Source organism: Dama dama, chromosome 19, assembly GCF_033118175.1.
Source record: "Dama dama isolate Ldn47 chromosome 19, ASM3311817v1, whole genome shotgun sequence".
NCBI classification, from domain to species: domain Eukaryota; kingdom Metazoa; phylum Chordata; class Mammalia; order Artiodactyla; family Cervidae; genus Dama; species Dama dama.
This window is the reverse complement of record NC_083699.1, coordinates 27009655-27034993: the sequence shown is the minus strand read 5'-3', so window position 1 is coordinate 27034993 and position 25339 is coordinate 27009655. Positions and strand designations below refer to the sequence as shown.

Below are 25339 nucleotides of genomic sequence, written 5' to 3'. Positions count from 1 at the left end.
AGCAAGGCGTGGCCAAAAAAAAAAGTCAATCTTTTATGTAATGGAACACCAGTAAAAATGATGAATTCTGATGCTTGGGTAAGCCTTCTTGGTGGCAATGCTCCATGAGTACTGCCACAAGTTGACGCTGGGAAAGTAATGCATCCTGACTCCATGGGGAGCAGACCAAGGAAGCTTACATTTAGAACCCTCCTAAACCCTAAGTTTTATGAGTCGTTTCAGTGAATTATTGAAACCGATGATGACTTTAGGACACCGCTCTCCTCACCCGATCCCACACTGCCAAACTTGCAGTTAGTATTAAAATTGAGGCCAGTTTTGGGGAATGTGCCTTCTAATTTTAAGGTTGCCTGAAACTTCTTACATTAGTTAGTGTTAGTCACTCAGTTGTATCCAACCCTTTATGACCGCATGGACTGCAGCCCTCCAGGCTCCACTGCCCATGGAATTCTCCAAGGAAGAACACTGGCATGGGTAGTCATTCCCTTCTCCAGGGGATCTTCCCGACCCAGGGATTGAACCTAGGTCTCCTGCGTTGTTGGCAGATTCTTTACCATCTGAACCACCAGGGAAGCCCCACTTCTTACACATAAGAGTTAAAAGTAGAGGCTTTGGAGTCAGACTTGAATATAAATCCTAGTTTGGTTGCTTTTCAATCTGTGTTACCTCTCAAAGTTTTACTTTCTTCATCAGAAGCAGATGCTTTGGTGCTCTGTATCACCTCCCTTGGCTTACCTTGGGTTTAGGGGAAGCTGTGCTTAATAGCTCCATGTGAGCTCAGACTCACTTTGCCCTGGTAGTAGGTCAACTCTGGTGTAGGCTGTGTATCTCCCTGGGCTGTAGGAAGCTCTCATCAACACAAACATGGCCCAGGGCCAATCCTCTAACAAAGGGGGGACAGCAGCTGTAGTAAATGCCTCACACTCTCACCATTTGGATGGCCATTTCTTGGGGGCCTCCTGTCTATTTCTCAGATATTCCTGCTCCTGTTGCCAATAGCGGCAATCATAGCAATTCATCTTATATTGGTTTTTCCTCCCTACCTTACTTCTGCTTCTCTTACCTAAGACCTTTCTCATGCTCTAGTTTAGAACCTAAACTAGGACACTATCACACTCTTACTCTGAAGATTAAATGAGATAACATGTTATTTAAAAGAGAATTAGTGCTTTGTATATAAAGGCTGCTATTAGAACAGGACATAAAACAAGCAGTATTTAAATGACTGGAGAGAAGGGGATTCATTTGAGAGATTTGGGGAATTCATTTGAGAGATTTAAAAGATATTGGATGGGTATAATGTATGCTAAAATATGCTAAGAGATAATGTGAAATCTGAGATGACTTTGACATTCGTCAAGGAAGAGACTGTGAGAGAGAGGCAGGTTTAGTGGTGGGAAACATTGAATTTAATATTTGACATATGAAGTTTGATATTCTTGTGAATAGACAAGTATGTCTGTTCATTATGATGTTCTTTCTACATCTCCACAACTAGAAAGACAGGCAGTCTAAAAACCAAATTACCACTGATCCTAAGTAACTCTCAACATCATCAGAGAGATGTGTATAGGACAGATTACAAACCGGATCTGTGGCCATTCACATAAATGACTTTTGTTTGATCTGCATAGTGCTTCCCCATGTATTGGTACGTTTTGTTGTTTATTTATTTTTGAGTCATTTTCTAAGTGATTTTATATGAATATCAAGATTTTTATTTTTTCTTAAAAGCAAAATCAACAACAATAACCCTGCATTTTTGAATGGTAAACACTCAGGTAGGTCTGAACAGCCTGTCACTTGTAGAGTAGGACATGCTTTCTTCAGCTGACCACACACCACACCACCTGCCTTTTAGATCAAGGGTGAATTGCTATTCACAACGCAGGCGATTTTTAGTTGTTCTTACAACAGAAGCACATCACTCATTTCTGTTATGTGTTTGCTTCCTTGTAGGCATTTGTGATCAAAACCTGTGCAGAATAGGACAGTAGGGGATTTTTAAAGGGTAGGTGCTTTGAAAAGAGGTGAAAGAGAGGATCTTGTGCTGAGTTGAATAGTTTTCCATCAAAATTCATGTTCACTGGGAACCCAGGAATGTGACCATGTTTGGAAATAGGTTGTTTGTAGATGTAATCAAGTTAAGATGAGGTAATTCTGAGTCAGAGTGGACACTAGATTCAATATAACTCAAATCCATGTAAGAGGGCACACACACAGAACACCATGTGACAATGGAGGCAGAAACTGGAATGATGCAACCACAAGACAAGGAGCATCAAGGATTGCCAGCAGTGACTAGAAGTTAGGTAGAGGCAAGGAAGAAGCCTCCCTTAGAGAGGGCATGGCCCTCCCATCCTTCATTTTGGAACTCTAGCCTCCAGAACTTTGAAAGAAAATTTTCTTTTTGTTTAAGCCACATATTTTGTGGTACTTTGTTATAGCAGCCCTGTTATATAGCCCTATTATAGCAGCAGGTTTTATAGAAACTTAATAAGGATAAGATGAAGAAAAGAGGAAAACAATAGAAAAGCTGGTTCAAGGAAAAGAGCATCATTATTATGACCAAATGCTGAAAAGTGGTCAAATAAAATAAGGACTGAGATGGTGCAAATGACAAGAGTTTAGCGATAAGCCTGGGAGGAGCCCTTTCAAGTGAGTGATGGGAGTGAGTGGAAACCAGAGGGAAGCGGGCAAAGGAATGCATGTGAATTCAAAAGACAATGCCAGTGAGTAGATTCAAGAAGGCTCTCTTGGAAGAAGAGAGCAACAGGATAATAGAGGCACATCGCACTTATGGAGCAAAGATAATTTTTTTTTAAAGATAGATACTGTGCATATCTGTAGTGATCGATTGCTGAATGTGCCTACTGATCCACTCAGCACCCTGCTCCAGCTCTTCTATTAAGAAATCGACATGGGTGCTCGCTTCGGCAGCACATATACTAAAATTGGAACGATACAGAGAAGATTAGCATGGCCCCTGCGCAAGGATGACACGCAAATTCGTGAAGTGTTCCATATTTTTATGTTCATCGCAGCACTGTTTATAATAGCCAGGACATGGAAGCAACCTAGATGCCCATCAGCAGACGAATGGATAAGGAAGCTGTGGTACATATACACCATGGAATATTACTCAGCTGTTAAAAAGAATTCATTTGAATCAGTTCTAATGAGATGGATGAAACTGGAGCCCATTATACAGAGTGAAATAAGCCAGAAAGATAAAGAACATTACAGCATACTAACACATATATATGGAATTTAGAAAGATGGTAACGATAACCCTATATACAAAACAGAAAAAGAGACACAGATGTACAGAACAGACTTTTGGACTCTGTGGGAGAAGGCGAGAGTGGGATATTTCGAGAGAACAGCATCGAAACATGTATATTATCTAGGGTGAAACAGATCACCAGCCCAGGTTGGATGCATGAGACAAGTGCTCAGGCCTGGTGCATTGGGAAGACCCAGAGCCATCAGGTAGAGAGGGAGGTGGGAAGGGGGATCGGGATGGGGAACACATGTAACTCCATGGCTGATTCATGTCAATGTATGACAAAACCACTACAATATTGTAAAGTAATTAGCCTCCAACTAATAAAAATAAATGAAAATAAATAAATAAATAAATAATCTCCCAATTAAAAAAAAAAAAGAAATTGACATGGATGAATTGCACTGACAGGCTCTGGGGCACTCTGACTGCTGGTTAGTTTGTTCAGTGGGAGACACCAGCAAAAATGGAAGCAGTGTCTAAAAGTGAGATCAAGGTATTTATTGCCCTGCCTTCATCCCTTCTGGGGTCATGGGTTAGCATGGCTAAATTCTCCACAGTTTACCTGGTGGTACTCTCCCATAGTGATGGTTCTCTCCCAGCCTTCTGATAAATGCTCCCTCCTCTTGCCCCTTGCAAATGATTCTTCCCCAGATTCCTCCTCACCTTCACTCATAGGCACTCCTTGTCAATCTTCTCAAACAATTAAATCCATCTCCCTGTCGGCTGTTCGCTGGACATGGATTAACACATAAAGGAGCCCTCTCCCTGGGGCCCAAGGCACACAGCATGGACTCTTGCATGTCCTTTTCTTTCCTAGAAAGCATTTTGATGACAAATCCCAAGATATTTAGAAAATCACTCTTCAATTAATGGCTTACAAGGAGGAATTTCCTCCCTATTTTCTGTTATTATCATTATTCTATTTTCTGACCGTTCTCATGTTTCCCTCTCTTCCATTCTGGTTCTCTCCACTGTCAGAGAAAGTAAAGACCTCCACCGGTTTCAAGGCATGACAGTTACCTGCAGGCCTCCTTATTTGACAGGAATACAACACATCACCAGCAGATAATGGTGAACTACGTGCACAGAAATGAAGCTTAGCATTTAGAGTGTGTGTGTATGTGCATGCATGCAAGCACATGTATATAAAACAGTATTTGTTGTCATCCTAGAAGTGGCCAAGGAGGAAGAGAAATTTGATTTGATGTGGTTGAGATGTCAGGTTTTTGGACTCTAGTCCATGCTCTGCTAATGAACCGCACATGACCAATGATAATTCCAAGTTTGGAGTTTTATTCCCTGTCTCTTGCTTCAGAGTTCCTTTCTCACATCCTCCTCAAGGAACTTAAAATTTTTTCCTTCCTTCTCACATTCTGCATCTGCTTCCCCTCAAACAGGGTTTTCTCTAAAGCATGTAAGAATGCTTAACCGTCTCTCATTAAACAAACACATAAACAAACAAACTCAAAAGATCATAACTTCTGTGCCTGCTTTACAGGAATGTTATGGGGAGCATGAAACCGACTTGAGTGTAAACCCCATGCAAGCAGCGATTACGTCTACCTTAATCTGTGCTGCATCTCCAATGCCTCGCCTGTTACCTGGATAAGGACAGAAAATAAACTGACCAGTGAACAATTATGAAATGGATAAACAAAATGAAATAATACTTCTGCTCTGAAAGTGGTGCAAGATATAAATATAAGGGCATATATCCTAACTCATTTTTGAGTAAACGCTGATAAACTATAAAGCACAAGCAGAAATATGCACAAACCATAGCACAGCTCAATGACCTTTTATAAAGCCCTCACACTGCAGAGCCAGGACCCAGGTCAAGGACCAGAATATTAGTGGCACCAGGCACCCCAGCATTCCCCACCTTGTTCCCTTCCGGAACCTACAAACTTCCTCACAGGAAGCTCTCTCCTATCCAGCTTCCCTGACGCGACATTTTACTTGGCAATTTTTACCCGCATTGTTCTGTGACATTAATCCATTCTTATGGATATCCAACATTCCATCGTATGAAATGTGGCAAGAGGGGAAAGGGATAGGGCACAACCCTTAAAGAATGACACAGCCAGTTGAGAATAACTTAGGACAGAAACTGGTTAGAACTGATTAGATCCAAGATGGTGGAAAGCGCAACTCCCTGTAGACCTTGGGCCTCGTTATGCACTCATTGTAATATATTACCATATGCTAAGAGGCACGCCCACAGGCGCCATGACAGTTCAGCGGCAGACCATAAAAGGCCAGAGTGGGTAGAGGCCCAGTTCCTGGAAATCCCTACCCCTTCCTCAAAATAGTTGGAATAATCTCGTTAGCATATGAAATTACCCAGCCAGTAAAAGCGAACCTCCACAACCTCGACTGCTCTCACCTGAGGCAGCACATTGCATTCTGCCTATAGATGCATCTCTCTCAATAAACCTGTTTCCACTTCACCACTGCTGGCTCTTGAATTCTTTCCTACATGAAGCCAACAAATCTTACCAGGAGCTGGGTCATTCCAGGAGCTTGCTAAGATGTGGGACATGACCATCCTCTCGCACCGGGTTTTCCTGCAATAAATATACTAAAATTTAGGAATCAGTTCTACTTTCCATAGACATTAGCTTTATCGCCAGGTTTCGGCTACTGTGAATAGTGCTTCTCTGAACATTGTCCTATGTCTTATGTTGGATCATATCCAGTAGTAGAATTGCTGGGTTATATAGTTGTTTTTTTAGGCTATGTATTTAAATGTCTCCTGTAAACACTCCTAAAATAACTAATAAGTAATAGAAACTCAAATTTACTTAAGTAAAAAGGATTTTATTGCAAGCTACACAAATTCCACCAAATTTAAAAAAAAATGGAAAATTACCAAAAGCAGACATATGAATTCATAAAGCACAGCATTTGTGTATAAACCACTCTACATATTTTAATAGATCCAGAAGCACTTAAAATTTTATAACCCAGAAGGATGCTCATGAGGAGGCCACTCAGTCATCAAGAGCAAATTAAATTGTCAGGATAATGTACTATATTTTAGGAAAATTTTATTAAAAAATTAAAATATAATTTGAATCTTAATAAGAAAAATATTTAGCAATGTGGGAATATCTTCTACCCCAAACTTGCTTTACTTAGGAGTCTAAATAGCTGCTATTTATTTAGAGGGGAAAAAAAGCACACTTTTTGTATGGTGAGGAAAAATATAATGGTGAAAACTTAAATTTACTTTCAGCATATTTTAAATAAGGTATATTTTCTATACTTTAAAAACACATTTACAAGAACATATGCACAGTAACCGTTTAATAAATATATTAGTTATTTATAAATTATTTGCTTTTCTTACATATAATATACATGTACTGAAGTAAAAATAGAAGGATTTTCATTAAAATTTGTTGATTAAATATCTATATAGTGCATATAATATGCATCATGTAAATTTTATATTCATCTACCCACATTTTTAAAAGTTCTATTGGCCACACGGTTCCTCACAGGTGATGAATTTGTGCTGGAATCTTTATTCTGATTTCCACAGTGATATCCTACCTACATCATTAGGGAGGTAATTACTGTTTTCTCTAGGTTCTTATAAAGATGACCTCGTGCTTTGTTATTCAACCTTCACTGAAATGTGTCATGAAGTGCAAGAGAGAACAGGACTATTATATTATTAGATAAGCATACCTGTCCCTTGGCTAGTTCAAAAGGACATTGTAAGAATTAATGAGATTATATCACTGAAGTACTTTTAAATACTGAAAAAACTCAAATGATGTAATAGTTATGACTTAAAATAATCACCAAAGGTATATATCGGGAATTTGATTGTATTTCATTCAAAAATTATTAAGTCAATAAATTAGCTTTATAATGTCATTTTTTACTAAATTCAAAGGGTAGAGTCTGGGATTAATTTAACTTTTGTGAGAGAGACCTTTTCTGTAAAGCAAGATTTTGCCAGTGGCAAGTGTGAAAATGCAGCCCCAAGGGGCTTAACCATTATAGGGAATTGATTAACTCAAGTAATTGAAAAGGCTGGGGGTGGTAGACCTTCAAGCTTGGCTGGGTGCCAGAGGATGGAGCAATGAAATGGCTACACTCTCATCCTCTTCTCAGACCTGCTTTCTCCGCAGGTGATTGCCATTGTCAGGCAAGCTATGCTACATAAGGGCGAATTGGGTCAACAGCAGTTTCACAGGTTTTTCCTCCTAAGTGGAAACCCCAGAGAAAACAGCAGCTTATCTTTCCCAACAGGTTTATGCAAGTCCCCAGAATATTGTTGGTCCACAGTGGCGAGGCATTCCCCACTGTGGTCAGTATGATGTGACCTCTGTTAGCCAGGACTGGGCCACCAGTGGATCCAGGATTGGTAGTTTCAGCCTTGTCTGATCCCTAATCTGAATGGGAGAGTGGTCTCTGCCCAAAGGAAATGTAGGTGCTGCTACCAGTGGATGAGACTAAAGGCAAAATCAGCAAAGGACCAACTTTCCTCTTCGTTTTAAAAAATTTTAGTCATTTATTTTTGGTTGTTCTGGGTCTTTGTTGCTGCAGCGAGTGGAGCTGCTCTTCGTTGAGGTGCACAGCCTCCACTGCACTGGCTTCTCTTATCGCGGAGCGCTGACTCAGTAATTGTGGCACACAGGCTTTGCCCCAGGCATGTGGAATGTGGAGTCTTCCGTGACTAGGGATCAAACCTGTGTACCCTGCAGTGGCAGGCAGATTCTTAACCACTGGACCACCAGGGAAGACCCAGGTTTTCTTTCATCAGTGTGAAACATATGAATTAGAAAACTGAAAACAAAACAAGACAAAAAACACTTCCACCAAACACAGTTTTGTTTTTAACATTTCTTGAAGATTGATGAAACATTTAACAGTTAGTGCCTAAATATTCTGGCACTCTAAATTGCCTTCTCTGTTTAGTGAAACTACTTGTCAAAATCTTATTGACTCTTTTTCAGACTCATTGCCATGTTTTTCCCCATCAAGATCACAACTGAACACATGTTAATCAGGATATTTGGGACTCATGATCAAATACAGTGAATATGTAGGCCAAATCTGATGACCCTGTTATGTTTGAACACCTACTAATTAGGAAGCTGTGAGGTTTCCGAGAGCGAGTGACACGTTAAAACTCCAAAAGTTAGAGGAAAACCAGAAGACCAATCAACCCGATTTTTATCTGTAGAAGATATTCTCCACAAATAAATAATTAAAAAGGAATTTAGCGCCTCAGGGGAAAATTAAAGATCTCACAGAATAGTGGGGAAAAGTAACAAGGGCAAGGAAAGTCAAATAGCAACAGATGCACTTGTTGGCGGGCCATTTGAATTTTGCTGGCGGGATAACCCCAGCAGGAGGGGCATTTTCACATCATTTAGCAGAGGCCACAGCAAGGATAAGGAGTTCTAATCACTTTATTAGAATTGCAAAGTCATCATAGGAGGTATGGCATGTGGGAAATATTTATAGAAATAGTCAATGAAATGCTTGTATGACCACAAGAAATAACAGAAAGTAGATGTTGTTCATGGACGCATTAAGAGAAAAAAATTGATTTATCTTGCCTAAATAGATGGATTCATGAGATTCTCTTTGGTGAAGAAAAATAATTGTTCTGAGAATGAGGTCTTAAGCTGGCAGCTTTAGTGCACAATCTTGGACCATCAACTCCAATTAAGTTCTTATGCCCCTTTGGTAATGGTGATTAAAATATTAATCTACCTTATAACGTTGATTGTAACATATAAACTTGAACAGAGGTTTTAAAAATCACTTCTGATAAGGGAGTTTTGAACTACTGTTATGTGGGATTCTGTTCTTCCTATCAAAAATTTCTTAATGAATTTTTTTTAACTTAAATGCAGCAGATCTTAGTGATTTTATAAACCTAATTTGATATGTAAAATCTACTGGTTCATTACACCAATCTCTTTTTATGGACAAGGTTCAAAGAAACCAACGTGGGCACAGCAGTGGCTGGGTTCAGATAGACACCTGTTGCCACAGGTCAGGTCATTTTGGTGCAATTGTGTATCGATTAGTTTTCTATTGCTGTGAAACAAATCACCATACATGTAACAGCTTAAAATAACATCCATTTGTTACCCCACAGTTTATTTTAGGTTAGAAGTTCGGATGTGGAATGATTGAATTCTCTGTTCTGGGTCTTATAGGACTGAAATTGATGGCCAGCTCTATTTTCATTTGGAGACTGGGAGAAAATTTGTTTCCATGTTCATTAAGCTTGTTGGCTAAATTCCACTCCTTGTGGTTATAAGACCACAGTCCCTGTTTCCTTGCTGGCTATCCTGTGGAGGCTTCTCTTTGCTCCTAGAGACTGCCACATGGCTCTGTTAATCTGCAAATCTAGCAATTGGGACTCTTACATATTGAACCACAAACTTCGAGAAGAGCCCATTCTCTTTCAAAGGCTCACCTGATTAGGTCAGGCTAACCCAGGATAATTTCTTTTTCTCAAAGTCAACTGTCCCATCTAATGTAACCCAATAATGAGAGTAAAATCCATCATATTCACATTATCAGGGATTACACAGGCTATGTACCCCAGGGAGGGGGCATCTTGGAAGTCATCTCAGAATTCTGTCTACCAGAATATATTTTTTTGACCCAAATGTAGGCGGCTAACTCTATAATGGTCTATGTTTCAGGTCAAGTATTTTCACTCCAGTTTTCAATCTGTTTTTTCTTATCACTGTCTTACCTCCCAACGGAGTGTGAAGCCAAGTAGGCCTTAAGAAGCATCACTAAGAACAGAGTTAGTGGAAGTGATGGAATTCCAGTTAAGCTATTTCAAATCCTAAAAGATGATGCTGTTAAAGTGCTGCACTCAATATGCCAGCAAAGTTGGAAAACCCAGCAGTGGCCACAGGACTGGAAAAGGTCAGTTTTCATTCCAATCCCAAAGAAAGGCAATGCCAGAGAATGTTCAAACTACCACACAATTGCACTCATCTCACACGCTAGCAAAGTAATGCTCAAAATTCTCCAAGTCAGGATTCAACACAACATGAACCAAGAACTTCCAGATGTACAAGCTGGATTTAGAAAAGACAGAGGAACCAGAGATCAAAGTGCTAACATCCACTGGATCATAGAAAAGGCAAAAGCGTTTCAGAAAAAAACATCTATTTCTGCTTTATTGACTATACCAAAGCCTTTGACTGTGTGGATCACAACAAACTATGGAAAATTCTTTAAGAGATTGGAATACCAGACCACCTTACCTGACTCCTGAGAAATCTGCATGCAGGTCAAGAAGCAACAGTTAGAACTGGACATAGAACCACAGGCTGGTTCCAAATTGGGAAAGGAGTATGTCAAGGATGTATATGTCACCCTACTTATTTAACTTATATGCAGAGTACATCAAGGAAAATGCCAGGCTGGATGAAGCACAAACTGGAATAAAGTTTGCTGGGAGAAATATCAATAACCTCAGATATGCAGATGATACCAACCTTATGGCAGAAAACAAAGAGGAACTGAAGAGCCTCTGCATGAAAGTGAAAGAGGAGAGTGAAAAAGTTGGCTTAAAACTCAGCATTCAGAAAACTAAGATCATAGTATCTGGTCCCATCACTTCATGGCAAATAGATGGGGAAGAAATGGAGACAGTGACAGACTTTATTTTGGGGGGCTCCAAAATCACTGCAGATGGTGGCTGCAGCCATGAAATTAAAAGACGTTTGCTCCTTGGAAGAAGAGCTATGACCAACCTAGACAGCATATTAAAAAGCAGAGACATTACTTTGCCAACAATGTAGGTCTGTCTAGTCAAAGCTATGCTTTTTCCAGTAGTCATGTATGGATGTGACAGCTGGGCCGTAAAGAAAACTGAGTGCCAAATAATTGATGCTTTTGAACTGTGGTGTTGGAGAAGTCTCTTGAGAGTTCCTTGGACTGCAAGGAGATCCAACCAGTCCATCCTAAAGGAAATCAGTTCTGAATATTCATTGAAAGGACTGATGCTGAAACTCCAATACTTTGGCCACCTGATGTGAAAAAACTGATTCATTGGAAAAGACCCTGGTTTAGGAAAGATTGAAGGTGGGAGGAGAAGGGGATGACTGAGGATGAGATGGTTGGATGGCATCACTGATTTGATGGACATGAGTTTGAGCAAGTTCTGTGAGTTGGTGATGGATAGGGAAGTCTGGTGTGCTGCAGTCCATGGGGTCACAAAGAGGCGGACATGACTGAGCAACTGAATTGAGCTGATCTGATTTCCCCACGATTGTGAAAATTGACAAACTATGACACAACATTAGGTGGTGGTTTCCAAATTTAAGTATGTATGAATCTCCTGGGGAAAATATTAAATTTTCTGATTGCTGTCTGCCAATCCTAAGATATTCTGGCACAACAGGTCTCAGAATACACATTTTAATAGTGATTCTGATATATCCAATCAGTAGAAAAAAGTTCAAGAAACACTATGACTTCAGTATCTGTATAGTGATCCTGCCAGTCTGGCCACATGTACTCCTCATAGCCTGGCGTATCTAGCATTGTTCAGACTTAAAAACTGGAATTTCTGAAAATATTTGAGGACTAAATCTGTGAAAATGACAAATTAATGTAAAGCTACTTCAGAGGAGAAACACAAAATGAAATCTACATATATATATATATATGTGTGTGTGTGTGTATATATATATGTGATAGAGAAATCACTTTTCTTAAAGAATTTTAATGACTTCCTGTGTCATTATTAAAAATTTTATCCAAACAGAACAAAACAAAACAAAAACATGTTATCTTTTTTATCTGTGCTGTAGTTTGTTAGGTTTGCAATAGGAAATTTAAGGTATTCTTTATTGAGATTAAGCTTCATGGATATTTAGCTTCCCAGGTGGTGCTAACAGTAAAGAACCTGCCTGCCAATGTAGGAGCCCTAGAAGACATGGGTTCAATCTCTGGGTTGAGTTTGAGCAAACTCCGGGAGATAGTGAAGGACAGGGAAGCCTGGTGTGCTGCAGTCCATGGGGTCATAATCAGACATGAGCTACTGAACAACAAAATCAAGAATATTGACTGCATTTTCCTTTTACTCACACGTATTAATGATCATGGAACATGAAAAGCATGGAACATGGAAGCATGAAAAAAGTGTTGCAGACTCCATGTGTGTGTGTTAGTTACTCAGTAATGTCCACCTCTTTGTGACCCCATTGACTCAAGCCCACTAGTCTCCTCTGTCCATGCAATTCTCCAGGCAAGAATACTGGAGTGGGTTGCCATTCCCTTCTGCAAGGGATCTTCCCAACACAAGAACTGAACCCAGGTCTCCTGATAGTAGGTGGATTCTTTACCATCTGAGCCACCAGGGAAGACCGCAGACTCCACACTCATGCTGAAATAGACTTTGTATTTTGGATCATCAGTTAAAGCCTGAATACAGAGCCAAAATCTTGATTTATGAATAGAAATGAGAAATTAAATATAAAAAATAGCATCATAATGAGAGACACATTAAAAAAAGATGCTGTTTTTTAGGACAATTTTTTAGAGTTACTCTGAATATAGGATTGTTTTATCTTTTAAAATTTAACTCTAGTGATTTAAATTTTATTCATATTTTATTTTCAAGGGCTTTCACTCCATAATTAAATTAAACCCTGTTTGTTCTGCAAAGAATTAAACATTTTAAACAAGAAATTTGTACATTGCAACTAAGACATTTGCAATCAGGAATGAAGTAAATTTGCCTCATGATAATGCCACTTTTTTGAAATTGAGAGTGTTAGTTGCTCAGTTGATCCCAACTCTTTGGACCCCATTGAGTATAGCCTGCCAGGTTCCTCTGTCCATGGAATTCTCCAGGCAAGAATGCTGGAGTGGGTTGCCATTTCCTTTAAAATAATTTTATTTATTTAGGCTGTACTGGGTGTTGGTTGCTGCTCCTGGGCTTGCTCCTGTTGCGGTGAGCCAGGGCTACTCTCTAGTTGTGGTGTGCGGGCTTCTCATTGCAGTGGCTTCTCTGGTTTCAGAACATGGGTTCTCGGGCACTCAGGTTTCAGTAGTTTTGGCATGTGGGCTCAGTAGTTGCAATTCCTGGGCTCTAGAGCATAGGCTCAATTGTTGTGGCATTGGGCTTCATTGCTCTGCGGCAAGTGGGATCTTCCTGGATTGAAGATCGAACCCATGTCTCCTGTATTGGCAGGCAGATTCTTTACCACTGCCACCAGGGATGGCCTTATGCCACTTTTTAATAAAACAAGGTAGTAGATAAAACTTCAGATACTCTTTTTAGGACCTGGTAAAATGCAAATAAATCTTTTTAATTGCCATTAGTAGCAATAATTGTGGTAATAAATGAATATGAATATCCAACTTCACTTTTACTTACCCATTCACAGAAACCAGTATAAGATTAATTTATCAAATTTTCATGCCTGCTAATTCTGCTATTTGATAAAAACCTTGCCTTTTTAATAGCAGAGTTCCATTTGATATCTAAACCATGTGTAGTTACTGAAATCGATTAATTTCAAAATATATGTGATGATAATACATGATGATTATCAAAGTGAATTCTAAAGCATGATTTGGCTAGTACGGTTATAGATAGAAACCATATATAGACTGAAACCATACATAGATATGGTTATACATATAAAATGAAGCATAAATCAGGGTGTTTTTTTCTTAACCATTGTATTTCCATATGAATTTTTTCCCAGGAAATAATTTTCTTTTTCTTTTTTTCTTTTCTAATTCACATTTTTTCCGAGTCACCCCTCAGTGAATTGAAAGGCAGATTTTTTCTTCAAGTTCCGATCTTTCTTCAGTATCTCCTTAGGCACATGTCCTCTCTTTTCTATACAGTTTCTTCTTTTCCTTCTTGGTTTAAATTCTAGGGTCTTGAATTTTGCTAAATTGTTGGAAGGTAAAGGTGGTAATCTAACAAATTTCCATAACCTTCATCACATTTCCCATCACCCTTATCACCTGTAGAAATGGCGTGTGACCTTCCTCCTCCTTTATGGAGTAACACCTAAGCTCTCATACATAAACTCCCTCTGCTTTTTTCTCTGCAACTCAAAGTATTAATATATTCATACAGCGTCCCCTGCTTGCTTGACAGAAGAAATGCCTTATCATATTAATGCTACTACCTTTCAGTATGGTCCAGATTCCAAATGATCATGTCTCATCAATCTCTTGCTTTTGGTTCTTCAATTTGTCTACTACTTTTTTCTCTTTAGTTTTGTAGTGGAGAGAATAATTTTCCCTCTACTCTTCTGGATTCTTGGCTGAAATTCCCATATAATAAAAAACAGATTAACAGGAAGATAAGAACAATTTTAATCCCTGGTGAGGCTCCTTTTCTAGTGTAAATTTCCCTTACAAAAGAGAAAAGACTACTATTTTCAGAACTTCTTTTGTGTCTGCACTTTTTCAAAATAATCAGTTCAAAATAATCCATAAGCCAAAAGGATATATTTTGGGGTGGCACACTCTGCTATCCTTCAGCTTATAAACATACTTAAGTCTCTATTAATAAATTTTCCCTCAAAAGACTAGCATCACCTCTGTAGACTACTCATCTACAACCAAGTTTTTCTTTTTTTTTTTTTTTTGATGTGGACCATTCTTAAAGCCTTTATTGAAAATTTGTTACAATATTGCTTCTGTTTTATATTTGGCTTTTTTGGCCATGAGACATGTGGGATCTTGGCTCCTCAAACAGGGATTGAACCTATACTCTCTTCACTGGAATGCAATGTCATAACCTCTGGATCACCGGGAAAGTCCCCCAAGTTTTCTTAAAAGAATAGTTTACATGAAATTTCTCCATTTCTTATCTTTAACAAACAATCCCTTATATTCTGACTTTTCCTCTGAAAATGAACGGAAACAGTTATTTATCTTCTAGTTTCTTTCTATTCAGTCTCTGCCCATTTTGTTACTGATTACTTTTGGATTCTTTCATATAGATTAATATCACTTTCATAATATTCCAGCATTTTTCCTTCACTATGATTTTATATTCATCTCTATCACCATTCTAACTTAGTCTTCTTTGTTTCCTTTTAATGTGTACATATAAATATCAGTGTTCTAGTTTTTGTCTCTGGCTGTTGCCTCTTCCTTTATTTTTCTCTCAGTGATTTCATTTATGATAACTAGAAAAATCACTTCCTAATCAGATTTTACTTAACCGCTCCCTTGAATTTTAAAACCAATTTTTCAAATGTTTTGGTGAATATGTCACAAGGATGTCCTTCCTGAATCAGAACTTGAGCTTGTCCAGAACTGCCAGTCTCCTCATAGCAGTCACATATCCAGAATGGTGCTCCTTCCTGTTCATCTTTATGTCCCTAGTGCTTGGCACTGGGGAGGATTCAACATATGCTGAATAAGTTGCTCCCTCTCTATCAGTGGTCTTTCTATTTTATCTGTTATTTGGGTTTCAGTTTAGTTCAGTCACTCAGTCATGTCCAACTCTTTGTGACCCCATGGACGGAATGAAGCATGCCAGGCATCCCTGTCCATCACCAACTCCTGGAGTTCACTCAAACTAATGTCCATTGAGTCCATGATGCCATCCAACCATCTCATCCTCAGTCATCCCCTTCTCCTCCCACCTTCAATCTTTCCTAAACCAGGGTCTTTTCCAATGAATCAGTTTTTTCACATCAGGCGGCCAAAGTATTGGAGTTTCAGCATCAGTCCTTCCAATGAATATTCAGAACTGATTTCCTTTAGCATGGACAGGCTGGATCTCCTTGCAGTCCAAGGGACTCTCAAGAGACTTCTCCAACACCACAGTTCAAAAGCATCAATTATTTGGCACTCAGCTTTCTTTACGGCCCAGCTGTCACATCCATACATGACTACTGGAAAAATCATAGCTTTGACTAGACAGACCTACGTTGTTGGCAAAGTAATGTCTCTGCTTTTTAATGTGCTATCTAGGTTGGTCATAGCTCTTCTTCCAAGGAGCAAGCGTCTTTTAATTTCACAGCTGCAGCCACCATCTGCAGTGATTTTGGAGCCCCCTAAAATAAGTCTGTCACTGTTTCCATTGCTTCCCCATCCATTTGTCATGAAATGATGGGACCAGATACCATGATCTTAGTTTTCTGAATGTTGAGTTGTAAGCATAGAATTTTCTTGGAATTCTTCCTTTTCTTTACCATCAATATTAAGAAGATCCTGTCAACTCAGTCTTTCCAATATCTCTTGCTGTCATTGTCTTTTTTCCTATTGCTTTTGTCCTGAGTTGATTCACAAGAGGGTAAGAGCATTAGACTATTTTGTTCACAATTACAGCTGTAAGAGTGCTTGGTGCATAGTCATTGTTCAATAGATATTTGATGAGATGGATTGAATCAAGGGTTCTCCCTCTTTTTTTTTTTTCAAGACTATTACAATAGACTTCTATCTGGACTCTCTGTACCAGCCATTTCCCTAATTCTCATTTATTTATAATGTATGCCACTCTTTATCCAGCCTCGTAGTGATCAGTGGCCAAACTCCCGATTATTCCCAAACATCTGTTCAAGCTGTAGGTGCACAAAACACACTTTTCTTTTCCATTTGAAATTCTTTCTTCACTGAGAGTCCATCAGCATCTGTGTATGCTTCCTGAGAAACCTGTATGCAGGTCAGGAAGCAACAGTTAGAGCTGGACATGGAACAACAGACTGGTTCCAAATCGGAAAAGGAGTACGTCAAGGCTGTATATCGTCACCCTGCTTATTTGACTTGTATGCAGAGTACATCATGTGAAATGCTGGGCTGGATGAAACACAAACTGGAATCAAGTTTGCTGGGAAGAATATCAATAAACTCAGATATTCTGATGACACCACCCTTATGGCAGAAAGCGAGGAAGAACTAAAGAGCCTCTTGATGAAAGTGAAAAAGGACAGTGAAAAAGTTGGCTTAAAACTCAACATTCAGAGAACTACAATCATGGCATCCGGGCCCATCACTTCATGGCAAATAGATGGGGAAACAATGGAAACAGTGAGAGACTTTATTTTCTTGGACTCCAAAATCACTGCAGATGGTGACTGCAGCCATGAAATTAAAAGATGCTTGCTCCTTCAAAGAAAAACTATGACCAACCTAGAAAGCATATTAAAAATAGAGACATTACTTTGCCAACAAAAATCTACCTAATGAAAGCTATGGTTTTTCCATGTACGGTCATATATGGATGTGAGAGTTGGACTGTAAAGAAAGCTGAGCACCAAAGAGTTGATGCTTTTGAACTGTGGTGTTGGAGAAGACTCTTGAGAGTCCCTTGGAGAGCAAGGGGATCAAACCAGTCAATCCTAAAGGAAATCAGTCCTGAATATTCATTGGAAGGGCTGATGCCAAGCTGAAACTCCAATATTTTGGCCACCTGATGCGAAGAACTGACTCATTGCAAAAGACCCTGATGCTGGGACATATTGTAGGCAGGAAGAGAAGGGGGTGACAGAAGATGAGATGCTTGGATGGCATCACCGACTCATGGACATGAGTTTGAGCAAGCTCCGGGAATTGGTGATGGACAGGGAAGCCTGGCCTGCTGCAGTCCATGGGGCCACAAAGAGTTGGACACGACCGAGTAACTGAACAGAACTGAACTGACATGACTTTTACATCAAATATAATTTCTACTTTACTGTGTCAACCTTCCAGTGACTCCTGAATATATTTTAACTTGAAAGTATACAGTCTAGGCCTTTACTGAGGTAATTCTGTATCTTAGAATTTGTATCTTACATTTGTCCAATGTATTCTTAGAAGTTGTCACCTAATATCAAAAAATAGCTTTCATGGTCTATTTGAGTTTTCATAATCCTTTGGTTCCATGAAAACAAATTGGATACCCACAGGTCTCTCTCTCTCTTTCTGATATTGAAAAGAATGGAATGAGATCAAGAAGCTCATTTTTAATCAAGTTACAAATTATTAATTTAATATAGTCCAAGGATAATATTCCATAAATGATACTGCCAGACATTTTAGAGGACTGAGGTCTTATGAATATCTGTCCTGAGAAAAATAGATTGTTTATTTTCTGCATCTGAATTGCCGGTCCATTTACATTAAACTTTAATTATAATAGCAAGACTTTATTTCTCATTTTACTCTTTGCATTGTATTACTATAAAGCATTGTATTTTGATTGGCTTTATAACTATATGGTGCATGTTGATCTTGCTTTATGCTCTAGATGTGTTTTGAAAAAAAGTTATAAAATGAACACTGTGATTAAGAGCCATGTTTCTTTTTAACCTCTTGTCAGATCAGCAGTGGCATTAGATTAAAAATAAAGTGCACAATAAATGTAATGCACTTGAATCATTCCCAAATCATTCCCCCACCACTCTTCTGGGGAAAAATTGTCTTCCAAGAAATCAGTCCCTGGTGCCAAAAAGGTTGGGGACCACTATCGTACATCTGTTCCATTTCATTCTCAGGATAATATTCTTTTGGCAAGAAGCAGAATATGTTCCTTGAACTCTCCTCCATATTTTGCTTATAACTTGCATGATTTTTGGTGTCCCACTTGTTAGGAAATAATCCAGAGATAATTTCCCTTTAAAATTATGTGAAATTATAATGTTATTATCACTTAATAGTATTTAATAATTTAAGGTATCATCTTGCCATTATCAGGAGTCTTGGGCAGAAAGTTTAGAAATGTTATCAACAGATACTATTACAGATCAACCTCATACAATATGAGGCCTTTCCCGTATCACCACGGATGCAATAGTTTTTATGTTTTAAATTTGACTTGATAGATTAAGTAACTACTAAGGTGAGTTAACAATTCAAGTTAAGAAAAAATCAATAAAATTAAAATTAAGAAAGACAGTAAAAGAATAAAAGTTTTAATACATTTGAAAATCGTAATGAAAAGAATAATTTTCTGGAAAAATGTACATTGCCAATTTGAATCAGGAGTATTATAAAAATGTAATTAGAAAAATAGAGGGAAATTTATAATATAAAATAGTTATTTTAGCATAGATCTGGAGTAAAATGGCTTATTGGTCAATTATTCAAAACTTCAAAAGACATACAATGCTTATACCATATAATATGTTACAGATGTTTTAAAAAAGGAGAAAACTATTCAAATTTATTTTTGAAATTGTAAAACCTTGATACCAAAACTTGACAAATAGTAAAACAAGCTCTAGGTCAATATCATTGAGAAATATATATGTATAAATTATAAACAAAATATTAGCATATAAAATTCAACTCTACATTAAAAAGTATCATCTATCATGACCTAGTAGAATTTATTTTAGGAAATACGGATTATTTAAACTTAGAAAATCTACTAATATAATTTATCACTTCAAACTGTCAAGTGAGAAAAGTCTTATGGTCATCTCCATCAAATCCAAAAAAGTTATTTCCTGAGAATATCTCTAAGGAAACTCAGAGAGAAAAATGCTTACTTAAAATCATAAACAATATTTCCTTTGACCAATAGCTCATGTCGTACTTAATGGTGAAACATTTAGAAGACTGCCTTTAAAAATCATGAACAAGATAAGGATAGCTTCTGGTTGTCATTTCTAAAGGAAATACAGCCAGGATCCCTAAATCTTCTAATCTTTTCCAATCATCAATTGCTAATATAGTTGCTGCTGCCAAACCTTAGTATTTACACATGAAATATGATAGTCAAACTGATACTTTTTTTTAGGTTATGGCTTTAACCATGCTATCATGGGAGATGCATGATTCTGAAGGATCAGACTTAGCCTGTTATTTATATACTAGTGCGAAAAGAGTCAGTCAAACAGGAAGTCCTATGTGTCTCAATAAACCATCCCATTAGATAAAGAAGAGAAGAGAGATACACAGGGTAGAGAAAGAAAGAAAACTTGAAATGAGTGACCCTTCCTAATTAATTTCTTCTTATTTAATCTGTTAGTATAGTCTAGGTTTTGCTATTGTGACAAAGTAACTATGAGAATTTAGATATTCAAGTAACAAAAATTTGTTTCTCTTTCATGCTGCCTGTTCAGTGAGGACTGATATGGAGCTTTGTTCCACTTAGTTATCAGGGACCTAAGCTGATAGTGGCTTCGCCATCTTGTATCTGTATCATCTGGCACACGTGGTCTCCTCCTGTGGCTTAGCCAGAGAAGATAAAGAATGGAGGTTGCTCATGGGGTTTTCATTGTGTGCATGCTAAGTCGTTTCAATTGTGTCCAACTCTTTGCAACACTATGGACTGTAGCCCACCAGGCTCCTCTCTCCGTGGGATTCTCCTGGCAAGAATACTGGAGTAGGTTGCCGTGCCCTCCTCCAGCTCATCTTGCCAACCCAGAGATCAAACCTGTGTTTCTTATGTCTCCTGCATTGGCAGGTGGGTTCTTTATCATGAGCACCACTTGGGAAGCCTAGGCTTTTTACTGCCTCAGTCAGAAAGTGATTAGTGTCATTTCAATCACACTTCATTGAATAGAAAATATGATCCTTTACAGTAACCCTTTAAAATAACAAGTGGGATATTTGTTGAGCATCTACCACAAAGATTAAAACTAGTCCTCCTTGGTGGCCCTCAGACTTTAACCAGTATATGAATGGGATCACACTGACTTGATGTAAAAAGTTTAAAAAGTGGAGTGATCATCAGTTCAATTATTCCTTACTACAAGTGTGACATCCCAGGTGTTACTAATAAATTGACTTGAAATGTAAATACCAAATATATTCTGTAGTTGTTAGCTTGATCAGCACTCTCTGCTCATAAATAAGCCATAGCAGATGCCAACATTATCAGAATGTTGAGGTGAGCCTAGATTCAGAAACAGGAATATAGTTATGTGATTTTAACTATATTAATAGTAATGATATCACAACAACAAACACAACAACAAACACAACAACAAAAGATCTACTAGTTGTATTATTCTTCTATAGTTGCATAACAAATCGACATAAACTTATGGCTCAAAACAACACAGATCTTTTATCTTACTATTTCCATGAGTCAGGAATCTGATTATGGTTTAACTGGGTCATCTGGTCAAGATCTATCTCATCATGAAGAAATCAAGATAACAGCCAGGGCTATAGTCTCACCTGAGGTTTGAGGTCCTCGTTTAGTCTCACTGATTCTTGGTAGAATTTATTTCCCTGCAGTTCTGAGAGGTCCCGATTTTCTGGCTGGTTTTCAGCTGGGGACCAACCCCAGACTAGATCTTGCCCTCAGGTTCTTGCGCATGGCCACCTCCCCTTGTAAAATGGCAGTTCGCTTAGTCTTTGAAGCCAGCAGGAGAATCCTCCTAATTTTAAAGGATCCACCTGATTGTGGCTGGCCTGCTGAGGATAATCTCCCCTTGGTTGACTTACAGTGGACTGGATTGGGAACTGGTTTTTTTGTCTGTGATGGGTCGTCATTGCTGCGTGTATGCTCTCTCTAGTTGCAGTGAGCAGGGCGACTCTGTAGTTGCAGTGCACAGGCTTCTCGCTGCAGTGGTTTCCTTGTTGTGACTCACAGGCTCTAGACCCTGCAGCTTTCACTAGTTGTGGGGCAGGGGCTTAGTTTCCCACAGCTGGTAGAACCTTCTGAGACCAGGATTCAAACCTGTGTCCCCTGCATTGGCAGCCAGATTCTTTACCACGAGACTACTATGGAAGTCCATGATTAGGAACCTTACAATACAAGTGATGACTCCATCATATTCAGTGTTTTTTGGCACATTCAAGGGAAGGTGGTTACCTGAGAGGTGGGAATCTTTGAGGCCATCTTTTAATTCAGTCTACTGCGCTCATATTATTTGAGCGTATACTTTGAGTCAGGCATTGCGATAGGCATTTTATGTGCCTTATTTCATGATTTCCTTTCACAAAACCCTATGAAGTAGGTATCAATTGTCTTATTTTAAAGATAAGAAAATGGAATGTCCCAGAATAACCTGCTCTAAATATCACAAGTAGCAATTACTGAGACAGACTTTGAACCTAGGTTTGATAGATGCAAAGTCAGTCAGCTTCCCCTCTATCCTACTTTGTGTTTCCTTTTATTGCCACCTACTTAATAGAACAACTGCTGGGTGTGCCTAGCACATCATTTGTGTTGATGTTGTGTACTTTGTCTTTTCACTATGCATGATCATATCCTCTTCTGATGGATAAAATCTTTAAGGCTTTAGACTCAAGTGCTGCTGACCCTAGAACTGTTCTGTTTTCTTGGGAAGACTTTGGCTATCTCTGACTTCATCCATCCATTTTTTAAATATTGAAAAAAATTCCTCTCTGTTTAAAAATTGAGGTATATTTGATGTACAATAGTACATAAATTTAAGGTGTGCAGCATGCCTGCATATGTGCTCAGTCGTGTCCAACTCTTTGCAACACCATGGACTGTAACCTACCAGGCTCCTCTGTCCATTTCCTTAGCAAGAATACTGGAGTGGGTTGCCATTTCTTTCTTCAGGGGAGCTTCCCAACCCAGGAATCAAACCCCTGTCTCCTGTGTCTCCATGTTGACAAACGGATTTCTTACCACTGAGCCACCAGGGAAAGTTGTAGCATAGTGATTCACAATTTTTAAAGATTATACTCTGCTTATAGTTATTATAAGGTGCTGGCTGTGTTTCCTGTGCTGTACAATATATGTTCATTTATGGCATATGGTAGAATAGGCCTGGGAGAACAAAAGACGGCATGCAAGAATGTGGGTGTGTTCAGAGAAGGGAGTAGTAAGGGTCACACGTGCTTGTCTTTAAGCCTTGTGCATAAGACATGGATGCTCACACCTGGTTCAGATCTCTTGATCAGAGGAGACCTGATGGAGATACCAAAGAACTGGTTGGAAGTAACAAGAATGAAGTAGCTTGGGATATAACACACACACTACAAATGTGGGGTTAGTTAATGATGAGTGGTTCAAAGTATTTTGGGTTCTGGTATCTTCCTTTTACATTACAAATACTCACTATTAATAACATTGTTCTCAAATTTCTTTTCCTTGTGTAGAGATAAGTGGAATCCTCAACAATGCACTTCTAGTATCTCTATTATAGGGGCTTCAAAGCTAAATACTTATCACAGGAGTAACCATGTGACCCAGTAACAGATAGTTCCCAGGGCAGGAGCTTTCTTTCATAATGAAAAGCAAAATCTCACTACGAGAAAGCCCTTCACTCCTTCACTTTTCAGTCCATTCCCTGCTGGGAATGCAGGAGGAATGTCCCAAGGGGGAGCAGCCATCTAGAAACGGTGATGCAAAAAAGACAATAAACCAAGCAGAAAGGAAAGCAGCTGCTAGGCAGACTTGTCTTTTTCCCAACTTCTTTAAGTAAACTTAGTTGACATTTAACAGATACAGAAAAGTATAGAAGTCATAAGAATACAGCACACATCTTTGTAACCACTACCTGAACCAAGATATAATTAGCACCAGAGAAAACCCTCTCATGCCCTCTACCTGTTATTATCCTCTTCTTCAAAGGTTATCGCTGTTCTGATATGTATCATCAGTAAACATTTTTTCCTGTCTTGAAACATCATATCAATGGAATCACATGATATATATATATGTATATATGTTCACTCATTCGAGCGGGGGCTGCTCTCTAGTTGTGGTGCACGGGCTCTTCATTGCAATGTCTTTTCTTGTTGCAGAGTACAGGCTCTAGGTGCTTGGGCTCAGTAGCTGTGGCACATGGGGAGTTTTAGTTGCCCTGCAGACACAACTTAGGGACTAAACAAGGACAACAATGTGAGATCTTAGTTCCCAGACCAGAGATTTAACCCGTTGTCCCCTACATTAGCGGGTAGATTCTTAACCACTGGGCCACCATGAAGTCCCCCATATATATTCTTTTTTTTTTTTTAATTTGGTAACAATGTGGTTGGTACTTTTCTAAACACACTGGGAATACAGCACTCAGGAACTCATGGTACGTGTATTTTAGTGGAAATAAACACAAAATAAAATAGGTAAAATATATGTTAGATGATGCTAATTGCCGTGGAAAAGAATTGCAGGAGGATAGAGGATTTTGCAGGGGGCCCAGGCATATCACAGTTTTAAATCAAGTAGTCAAAAAATGCAATGATAGGAAAACATTTCAGCAAAGGCCTGGGTGGGGAAGGGCAGGCAGACCAAGATTTGGAGTCTGGATATTTGCCAGACTACTCTTAGAAAAAACATTTTCATGACACATAATAGGAACTGCTTTTCTGTACTTTTAAGGGCACATGCAATAATGCTTCCTCCTCGACTTCCTGAGAGCTTTTCCACCAGTCTGTTCAGACTTTCATTTTTCAAGACCAAGTGATGGAATTCCATTAATTAGCACAAAGTGAGGAGGAGGCAATCCTGAAAAGGTCAAAATCTACAACGTGAAAAGGAAGACAGCAGAATTGGATTATTGACAAATGGAACATGGTACACGTGACATTGAGCCCTTCGCCTTCCCTCGCTGCTTACAGGGGCCACATTCTATGGATTGGTGAGTGTTTCTTTCCAACCGTAAGAGGAGACTGTACATACTGATGATGCTTTGCTTTCGCTGGTCCCCAAGATGTCTCTACGCCAGCAGCCCCTGGTTCATCTCCAGGCCATTTCAGTTCTTATGTTACACTGATGTCAGAGGGTCCTTCTTTTATTTTAAATTTTAATTAATTAATTAATTTTTGACTGCACTGGCCCTTCATATCTGCACACTGGATTTCTCTAGTTGTGGCGAGCCAGGGCTACTTTTCATCGTGGTGTGTGGGCTTCTCACTGTGGTAGCCTCTCTTGTTGTGGAGTACAGTCTTTAGGTGTGCAGACTTGAGTAGTTGCATCATGTAGGCTCAGCAGTTTGAGGGCCCTAAAGCACATGGGCTTCAGCAGTTGTACATGGCTTAATTGCTCTGCAGCATGTGGTATCTTCCCGGACCAGTATAGAACCCATGTCTCCTTCATTGGCAGGCAGACTCCCATCCACTGTGCCACCAGGGAAGTCCCAGAGGGTCCTTTCTAATATCTAAAAGTGATCCAATCCTTCTTTCTTAAAACTCCTTTGGGTAGAAAACTCT

The 25339-nt window shown here is 38.9% G+C and overlaps 1 non-coding gene across 1 annotated transcript; it reads left to right on the top strand.

The window, feature by feature from the left end:
- Window positions 1–2924: 2924 nt before the first annotated feature.
- Window positions 2925–3031, top strand: LOC133074341 (U6 spliceosomal RNA). The gene has a single exon (XR_009697176.1). It is a non-coding gene; the product is annotated as a U6 spliceosomal RNA (small nuclear RNA).
- The last annotated feature ends 22308 nt before the right edge of the window (window positions 3032–25339 follow it).